Here is a 10245-nt window from a genome sequence, read left to right on the forward strand (position 1 = left end):
AGGGAAGTCAAATGTAGTCAGGAGGCAGGAAGAATCCTGACATGAACATATTCAAAGCTGCTGTACATAACCTTTATGAAGAATATGTTATTTTTACATATTTGTTGAAGCTGTCACCATGTTGTGACAGAATGTTGTGATAAACAGTGAAAAGCTCGATCTCCTCCACCTCCTCCCTGAGCTCCTGTTGCTGTCTGAAGAAATCCACCGCTCCCGGCCAAAAACAACCAATCAGAGGAGGGATTTTGCACGATAATTCAACTTTTATTTGTTGCTAAATGTGCTCATGGTGGACAAATGACTTATTGTTACAGGAAAAAGTTTATCTGCTGTAATCAGTGGCGATGCTGACAAGACTGAGCAATCACAATAGGCTGTGCTAGCTGCGTTTTTGCCGCAGAGCAAGGGGTGAGAAGAACCACACGACTGTGATTGACGGCGGTAAGACCCGCCTCCTGGCTCTGATTGGTTGTTTCTAGTTAGTACTGGGAGCACTGGGAGAGATTATCTGTCTCTCAGCACACTGTCACAACATAGTGAGAATTTCAACATATATGTAAAAAAAGATATTTTTATAAAAGCAACACGCTGCACTTTGAATGAAACATCAAACAACAAGGCAAGAGGCAGAGAGGGAACGTGATAATTTGGTGAAGAGCATTTAAGGTGAGATTTAAACTGTGTGTGATTACCTCAGGAGGTACAGGGGAGACAGAAAAATGTAGATGGCAATCAGCATTGACTCAGTAAGCCAAATGAACAAGAGACAAAATACCGGAACATAAGAAGAGCACGAGGATCAGCTAAAAAAAACAGCCAAGCTGAACCAAACACCTTATGAATATAAACATACGGCTTTATAGTCCAGGAAAGTTAACACTTTTCATCTGACTGGTGCCAATCCCGGTCTAACTGGGTGCGTCGCTGTGGCAACAACATCCGTATAAACAGATCATATCACAATGCAGCAGATGCATCTGTGAGTTGAAGGCTTGGATAATATGTGAGGGAGGATGGCAGATCTTATCACACCTACCGAATGGACACAAAGAATTTCTCTATATAGGAATGAATCTTTTATATCATCTGAGTTCAAAGCCTTTTTTTCCTAAAATGATATTTTTGTCAGTTTTTTGAAATTCAGATTTTCAACTTATTTCCTTACTTATTTCTTATGTATTTATTTTCAGTGGCTCATTTCTTCTACTGCATTAGCCAAAGCCTAAATTACAGGCAATCTCAGTCTATGGTCAGGCTCTTAATTAAAACTAACATAAAATAAGACCAAATAGAAAATATTAATGGATGCTTCTGTCCTCTAGTTTTTCTTTGTATTTTATGGTCTAACCAATTATGTTCAGGGCCTTTTATATCAAAATACCAATCAGGATATAATATTTCTGTCCCTTAGTCGGGTTTTCTTACATTTGCTTATGCAGGCTACAGAAACTGTTCAACGTTTTTTTGGAAACCAAAATTATCTCATTTTACAACCAGTCAGAAAAAAACAGTACAACAAAACAACATGGCATTACATGTAAAGCATGGCCTGGCGAAGACAGTCATCAATAATTGAACAAAAATGTGGATCAACAGTGACATTACTAAAATTGGACACTTCCCCATAAATAATGCAAAGACAAGAAACTGGCTGGGGATCCTGAGAGTGATACTAAAGAAGCTGGAAGAGTCTCTGTCCAGGACGGGTTCTGTTCCACGTTAAAACAATGCATTTTATTATTTTTAATCTGTTTCTGGACAAAGAAGTATATACATATATATATATGAAGAGGGCAACCGAGGTCCTCACAGTCTGATAGACCTGCAAACTTCTGCAAAGAAAAGCGATCAAATATAATCCAGTCAAGATGTAGGATATCCAATAAATATGAACAAAAGCTTTAATCTGTTATCTTTCTTTTTTTTAACATCACACACCTGTGGTGAAAGTCTATGTGCATTAGCTGTCAACATAAAGGAGATTCAGTTAAACCCCACTGTGTTCATCAGTACGTTTTATCCAATCTATAAATGCCTGTTTTATCCTGTCTCCATTATTTTCTTTCTGATCCTTTCTCAAACAGCTTGCAATCCCTAAAAATGCAGATCATGGGCATTTTGACAGGAAACTGAGGTAGCTGTGAGTGTTTCTCTTGTCGAGATAATAAGGTTTAAATGGGAAATTCAGTTGTGTGCATTCCAGCTAATTGGACATCAAACACAGAACGTACGTGAGAGATTAGACTTCTGAGGATGTCAGAATAGAGAAGCCTAGGTATTTGCTCTCTATCTGATACTTTGTTCTAAATCTGAATTATTGGACAAGAAAAGCTCCTAATTCAATTTTTGCTTTAATTTACAAGGGGGAGGGATTAAAAGGAGCTCCTGAGAGATGCTGCAGGATTAAGTTATGGCACTTTCCTGCTGGTGAGTTTTTTTCTTTTTTTACTGTTGAGTATAAGCTTAGCTGATAAAACTTAAGAGCTAGAGGAAGGTTTTGCAGATATTGAAGGAGGTTTGTTTGCAAATCCAAACTTAAGAAGTGTCTAAAGAAAAGACAGTTTAATGCATTTTATGCTAAATGCCATGTTCCAGGAATGCCAAAGTCCTTATACAAGTTCAGCTATTTTTCACACAGACTATGCAAAAGACAAGTGCTGGATCTGAATTTATTTCTAATTTTTCAATAATTGTGCTGAAAACAATTCAACTTTACCACAAATTAGGTTAGCAAAATACACAAACCAGTAATTTTATTTTTGCAAAAAACACATCAAACAAGAATCATTTAAACAGTTCAGCACAACTAATATTTCAGTACCAAAGGTTCATTTTACTGAGTCAAAATACCTCTCACAATACATCTTAAATACCTGAGATATTTATGCTCATGCGTGACTGTTTTTTTTAAAATTGCTTCAAAACTGTCCATTAAAATGTGTGTTCTTCTTTTTATGTTTTCGAAATTTTTACTTTTAGATTTGTTTTGCTCTAATTGTAAAGCACTTTTTATTCTCATTTCGTACTTGCAGTTATTCAAAGGTCAATTGGTGCCATTTTTTCAGATTCCTGAAGGAGAATGTTGGTTTTCCTGGTAGTAGAGATCATCATGCCTCCTGGATGAAGTTTTGAGTATCAAAGGAAGAATAGGAATCCCAGAGCATCACCGAGCCACCTCAGTGCTTTACTACCAATGTTAACCAAACATCCCAAGGCTGTAATAATTTGACTTTTCTGGAAAAGAAAATAACCCAATAAACGCCTGGGTTAAGACTTAAGTCCACATGGCTAAGGTGAAGTCTCATGCCCCTTTTTTTTTTAACACTCTAAGCAGTTATTTCTTTAATGGAACCACAGACAGATGTGAAGGATGATCAGTAGATTTGAGTTTTACAGTACCAACTAAAATAATAATAATAATAATAATAATAATAATAATAATAATAATAATAATAATAATAATAATAATAATAATAATAAGATTGAAGTTTTTACATGATAGCAACACTTATCATTCTTTTCTTCCAGGCATAACACTAAACCACAGGCCTGAAAACTTCTAGGTTTGCTTCATTATTTGCTACAAAGAACAGAATCCCAAAACGTCTGGCTGATTTAAATAGTTGTACACAAACAGTTTCTGAGCTCTTTTTGCAGATCCCAGGTAGTGCAGCCACGGTTATTTTAACTTTAGACTGGTGAACTATTCTTCCAGATGAATTTCAAGAAAAATGTATTACTTTTCTAATATTTTGTGTCATTTTCCATCTTTGTACAAGCAAACGCTTTGTTATCTCATCTGTTTCAGAACTTAGTTATATACATATTGACATAGAAACACCATCAATATACTGAATTGAATGAAAAAAATGTAACATTAGTTTTTTTTTAACTATTTAATTTTTTTTGTTTGTTTATTGCCAACACCTGAACATTTGTTGATATTTACACATAAACCTAATTATCACTTGGGGGTTTGAAACTATTTAGAAGCAACTTCAAATTGGTTTCCCTGCTGAAGTCCCAAATCTTGTCAGTTTGATGTCCAAACTTTATATTTTTAAAATTTGTTGCAGATATTCTGGTGTGCATGGGTGGGATGGTGAGAGTCTGTCTCTGGAGAAAATATGCTGTTTTTCACCGCCTCCCATCAAGTAAAGCCACTAGATCTCCATAAACCCAAGCATGATGAAGGCAATATAAATCATGGATGACAGTATTTCTGGTCCAAAGGTAACATCATATTGACATTTTGTATAAACAGTGTATCACTTTAGGAATGTAATGTGCATTTTTTGCAATTTTTTCATTTTACACCTTACGGCTTCTTGAGATGCCACCAAAGATGTTAGGGTGGTGCCAAGAATTTAATGCAGGGTGTCATCCTTCAGAAAATTACATCCAAAATATAATGCAAGGTTACTTGGTAGCTGTTGCACTCTGAATACCAGGCCAGGACATGTTTGCAAAACAAAACACAACAGAAAAAAAATCATTAAATGCAGTCTTTTCTCCTGTAGTGGAAAATGCAGCTTCAGGATATGTTAAAGTATCTTGGTAAGTGACACAGAGGATGTTCCCTTTCAAGGCAATGGCGGAGACAGGAGAAATATACTGCCACAAATATATTAGTGTGGTTACAAGTTTTCAACTATCAGAATCCTTTCCTGAATGTTTTATTAGAACCGCTCTCATGTGACAGCAAAGTTTCAGTTCCTCATGCATTCATGAATAAAAACAAAACCAATAATAGCTGAACCAGCATGTCTTACAGAAAGGGAAAATATTTGGTTCTTATTGAAAAGAGGCAGTGCATATCATGACAGCAGGGCTCTAAAAAGCCACCAGAGCTTGTATTTCACCAGAATCATGCTACTTTGGGCAAAACATTAATTCAACGGAGGAAGTTCATGATGAGAAAAAAGTATGGCTCTTTTACCTTCTAGGGATTTGTATATTTTGTAAATGTGCCATACTGCCAAAAGTAACAAGTCTATTGTCTTTAAATTTATGTGTTTGCAGTGTGTCTTATATTTGATCCAAAATCAAATTTCTTTTTACTCATGTTTATGACAAAATAGAGATAACACACTTACTTCATAATAATGTTCTATGAAATTTCACTATGTACATAGTACATAATACATAATAATAACTGAGTTATGTACCTTAAAAGACATCTTTTAAGGTAAATACATCTATGCACTCCATCACCACTCATTTCTATTACTTATTTTTCAAACACAATTAGACAGTCTCCCTACAACCCTTCCATTAAAATTGTTAAATTTTGCTTTTCTCATTTCAACAGGGCCCTGTATCTCTTACTGTGGAAATAGAAGAGAAATAAACGGCAGCATGCTGCCTCTGTCAGCCTGTCGGATTTGAAGTTTATTAAGAACATCAAACCAGGGCTGTCCCCCTAAGGGAACATTTTGCTATCCAAAGCTCTGCCTGCTTTTGCCTCCACCAGCATCAAACTGTCACAAACATTGCATTTAATTTGCAAAGTAGTGCAGAGAGAGGGAGTGGGGGAGAAGAAAACAGAAAACAAGTGTCATTTTCTAGCATGTCTGACTGCAGCATTTGCATTTAAATCAAAGACATAGGATGAAAGGTCTTAGTTTTGGGTTTTGCAGAGAGATTAACATGGACTTTTTAAATAGAAAAAAAGTTTGACGGTGTATTGTGCTCCACAGAGTTACTGTAACATAATTCCCACTTTCCCAAAATGAACAATTTATGTCTCAAAGAAGATTGAATTGTGCTTTTTAGTTCACACTTTATTCTCCGTGTTGCAACCATAGCCTCAAATCTCAACCATAAAGTTATAAGTTACTCTTAAACACACTTGTCTAAATAAAGCCTGGAATCGTCATAGATTGTTGGTTAATCTGGAAAATTTGGATTTAGGAAAAAGCAAACTCTACATGTCTTCTAAGCCCAGCTCTGGCTTGAAAGGGTAAACAGGCTGGAACACAGTTGAACAATAAACACTGAAGTAATAATAATATCAATATATAGAAAAAATGTTCTTTGATTTATTCTAAACCATAAAGGTATAAACCCTCATGACTACAAGACCTCTCATCATCTTGTTGCTGTGTTTCAGTGCTGTGCTCATTGCTTCGATGCAGACGATACAGGAGAAAACAAATGGAGGTATTTTATTGCAGCTGCCTCTTAAGATTTGCTTGAAGTATAAAACCCCTCGTGTTCTCTATTTTTTTTTCTCTTTAGCACCTATTGCAGCCCAAAAGCCCAGTTGAAGGAGTACATATGTATGTTGGTTTTGTACTGTTATGTCTTGATTGAAGAAGATGGCTCAGTATGAGCTTTTCCAGGAATATAAACTGATGGTTTCCCCCAGAAAACTTGCTAAGGCTGGTGGTTGGGGTGCTTGGCAGTCATTCATCCAGCAGCCCATCGTGTTTTTGAGTTAAAAAATGTTTAAAGTTGACAGAAAATTTGAAAATTTTACTTGATAATCATGTGTTCTTATCAAAAGCTAATAACACACTTGATTATTAGCACTTGATAATAACATCAAGTGATTATTAGATTTCATATCTGAAGATCCAAAATCTTCAGATATGAAATTTATAGTCATAGATCACCAACTTTTAAGTCTAAAAGAAGGCAATTATTTTAAAAATAACTTAAATAAATAAGCAATGCTAAGCCTGGCGGTGGGACAAGTAAAGCCTGCTGGTTCGCCAGGCTTAAAATGGACTGAAACTGAATGTTGTTTTCAGGATTAATGAGACATGATGAACTATTTAAAATTTCCAGTGTCATAACCACAAACAAGGATAGTAAACATTTTTTGCTTAAGATTGGTTAGAAAACAATTCAGTAAAATATAAACTCTATTTTAATTCTTATTCAAAATTACTGATAAATATAATCTGTAACAGTTTCAAGTAAAAACAAAAATGAAAATGTTAAGGAAAGCACAGAAGCAAACCATGCAAATCCTTGCCATCAGAACAAAGGTGGGTAATAAAATGACCAGTTTCTATTACTCTGCTTTTCATTAGTTATTTTTTGTGGGAATCGGTTACAGTCCTGCTTTGGTACTAACGTCTGTAGATTCTTTGAAGAACACCATCAACCAGGAATAAATCTGTTGCCAGTGACCGAGTGAATCTTGAAGTGATACTTCCATGGCCACCGCAATACCATCATCGCCATCATAGGCTTTCCCCAGCTGAGTCACCCTTGGGTCGAAATATTGAAAGACAGTCTCAGTTCCTCCCACGTAGACAAGATATGCAATTTATCTGCTGGAAAACATGCAAGCGAGCTAAAGATGGAAGACCCCTCCTATCTGGTTTCATGACACGAACCACTGCTCAGTGTGCTTATTTCATCCTCCAGCAGACAGCAGAGTCTGTGCAGGACCCCTGGTAGAAGACCTGAGGTACTCTCGCACAGAGTCCTTCAACCTCTGCCCCTCTCGCTGCTTTGGGGCGGGCATCAGACTGACAGGGCCAACAGGACAGGGAGTTATGATGCATCTGGCTTGTTTCTATAAGAGCACGATTACCTCTCTAAAATTAAAAAAGCAGGATTTATCCAAAGCGTTGGGCATCACAAGTGCATCGCTGAACACGCAGGCCCAGTGTCACAGAGGATGTGCTGCAGCGAGATATTAAAGCGTAGCAGGAAAAAGGATTACTCCTGCTCCAGAATTAAACAATTCATTACCACCATTCTTTTTATAACTACAGACTAATTACATTAGCCACGATGGCTGTGTCATAAGTCTGTCGACTGCTTTCATAGTCCAGTAAATGAACTCAGCAGGAAGAATTTGAGCCATTTTTAAATTGGTTCTGGGAACCTATAAGGTAAATGTAGAAGCATAAGTTATTCTATGGCTGGAGGTCAAGGATCTGGCTGGTTCCACAATGAAACATTTGTTATCCTGGTTATTGTCTGACAGGCTCATTTCTGCCTTGTTTTATGAAATGATAATTTAGCCATTTTCTCTTTTATTTTTTGGCAGATGCTTAGCCACCCTGTTATAATCTTGACCTCGGACTTACAGAGCCTTGGGAAAGTTTTTACACTCCTCACATTCCTCCCACTTCTCATTACAAACTTCAAACTTCTGTCTACTTTACTGTGATTTCATATGACAGACCAACACAAAGTAAGGCATTGTGGAGAAGTGGGAGGAAAAATTATAACAGTATGTATTCACCAACCTTTGTGCAGATACCCCTAAATAAAATCCAGTGCAAATAATTGCCTTCAAAGGGGATGCATTTAAAATGATCTGTTTAACAGTAAATCACTTAGTATGTGTTCACTGAAACCTAAAGGTTTTTCAAGCATATTAAGCAACACTGAAAACCTTTTAGGTATGCTTCTGCAGACTGAGTAGCACTCAAATTATTATTTAAAATCAATGTGCATCATTCCATTTCTTTATTCTCCTTTCTCATTCAGTTTGGTCTGGGGAGCAAATGGTCATGACAAAACGATTCCTCGATATTGACAATTGTAAATACACCCGTGTTATTTTGTAGGGAGTGGTTTATATGAAGTAGGCTAGATAGAGATCAAACACAGATCAGGGAGTGTAAGACTTTGCTCCTGTGGATGAGTTGTCCTTTCATTGCGTGTTCCTCTCACCTGTAAAACTGAACAATTTTATGCAAAGCTCAAAGTAGCACTCAGGAGACAGACATGGAAAATGTAAAAAATAAATAAAAAATCACTAAGACATGCCGGGCTTTGATCTCTCAATACAAATGCCTTCTCTCTGTGTCTACAAGTCTATGACCCTTAACCGGATTCAGACAAACTCTCACAAATGATTTGCTTGCAGAACGTGTTCAGAGTCTCATTGGAGCTGAGTGCATAATGAAGAAAGTGCGCCTGCCTGAAGCCACAGCCTACACTGAACTGGAAAGAGCAAAGAAACCTTCCATTATCCGTTTAATTTTTGTGTTTTTTATGATAAAATATTGAAGCAAACGGAGCAACATGGAGAGCTTGCTAATTTCTCAAAGGAAGACGATGGAAATGAAAATAGTAAATGCATTGGAGTTTAAACATGTCTCAGTCATATGAGAATGAACATCAGTGTATCACATCGGCCTTATTCTCCTAAACTTTGAATATTCCTGGATGCACATAAAGAATGACGCAGATTCTCAAAATCATGGTCAGCCTTTTTAAATTGACAGAGTATGTTTACTGTTGATCGAGAATAGTTATTTGCGAAAGCTGTGCGTAGCATCTAAACACAGGCAGATGCAAGCTGCGCATAACGCATTTCTTCTCTTTGGCTGCCAAAGACAAAGTAGCCCCAGTAGGATTAGGCAAGCATTTGAAGACCAAAGCCTCCGAATAAAATGGATGCGTTTCTTTAAAATTTTAACACCTCCGACTCGAACAACAGGCTGAATGCCGCGACATGTGCTGAAGTGTTGATTGTGGCTCTCCATGGTTGGAGGATAAATTCCACGCTGCTGGAGGTGGCAGAGGTTAATTAAGCTACATGAGCAGCATTATTTTTTATCTGTTTATTTTTACATTTCCCTCTGAAGTTAAAATTAGACGAGTTACTCATAATTATTGGTGTGTTACAAATTTCATCAATGGCTGCAAAGAAAAGCTTATAAAGGCTAAAGTGAGAATTTACTGGAACATACAGCATGATGACATGCTAAGCTGTAATTCCCTATTCATGACAAAATTGTCTTGTAAATGTGTTTCACTAACTTATCTTGTAAATGTGTTTCACTAACTTATTTTTAGAATGCTCAAACCTCATAACCTGCCCATGTGCTCTTCAGTCTGCTCATTTAATTTCTTACAATTTTGGCATAAATTATGTTGCAGTGCTTGAATTGATTAAATCTAAAGAAAGCATATTATTTTTCTATCTTGCCTGGTTACCGAGCTCGACTTACACCAACATCCAATATGGTGAAAGAATTGAAAATATTCTCCACAATGTGTAGTTGCAGATTCTTACATCAAATCTGAGAACCAACACCACTTTTGTCTGAAACTCTTTCCAGTTTGGACTTGTTAATGGCACAGAACGCTAAATAATTTGTGTTTAGTCGGGTTTTGACTGATTTTATAGAGACCATAAATCAATCAATCAATCATATGAGAAAAAAAAGAAAATGTTATTTTTCTTCTCAACATTTTCACTTTATTCTTTAAATCAAATTGCAATTTAATTCTTGATATTACTAATTATTAAATGCATACCTTCTC

This window comes from Poeciliopsis prolifica, unplaced genomic scaffold, assembly GCF_027474105.1.
Source record: "Poeciliopsis prolifica strain line A6 unplaced genomic scaffold, Auburn_PproV2 SCAFFOLD003, whole genome shotgun sequence".
In the NCBI taxonomy this organism is placed as follows: domain Eukaryota; kingdom Metazoa; phylum Chordata; class Actinopteri; order Cyprinodontiformes; family Poeciliidae; genus Poeciliopsis; species Poeciliopsis prolifica.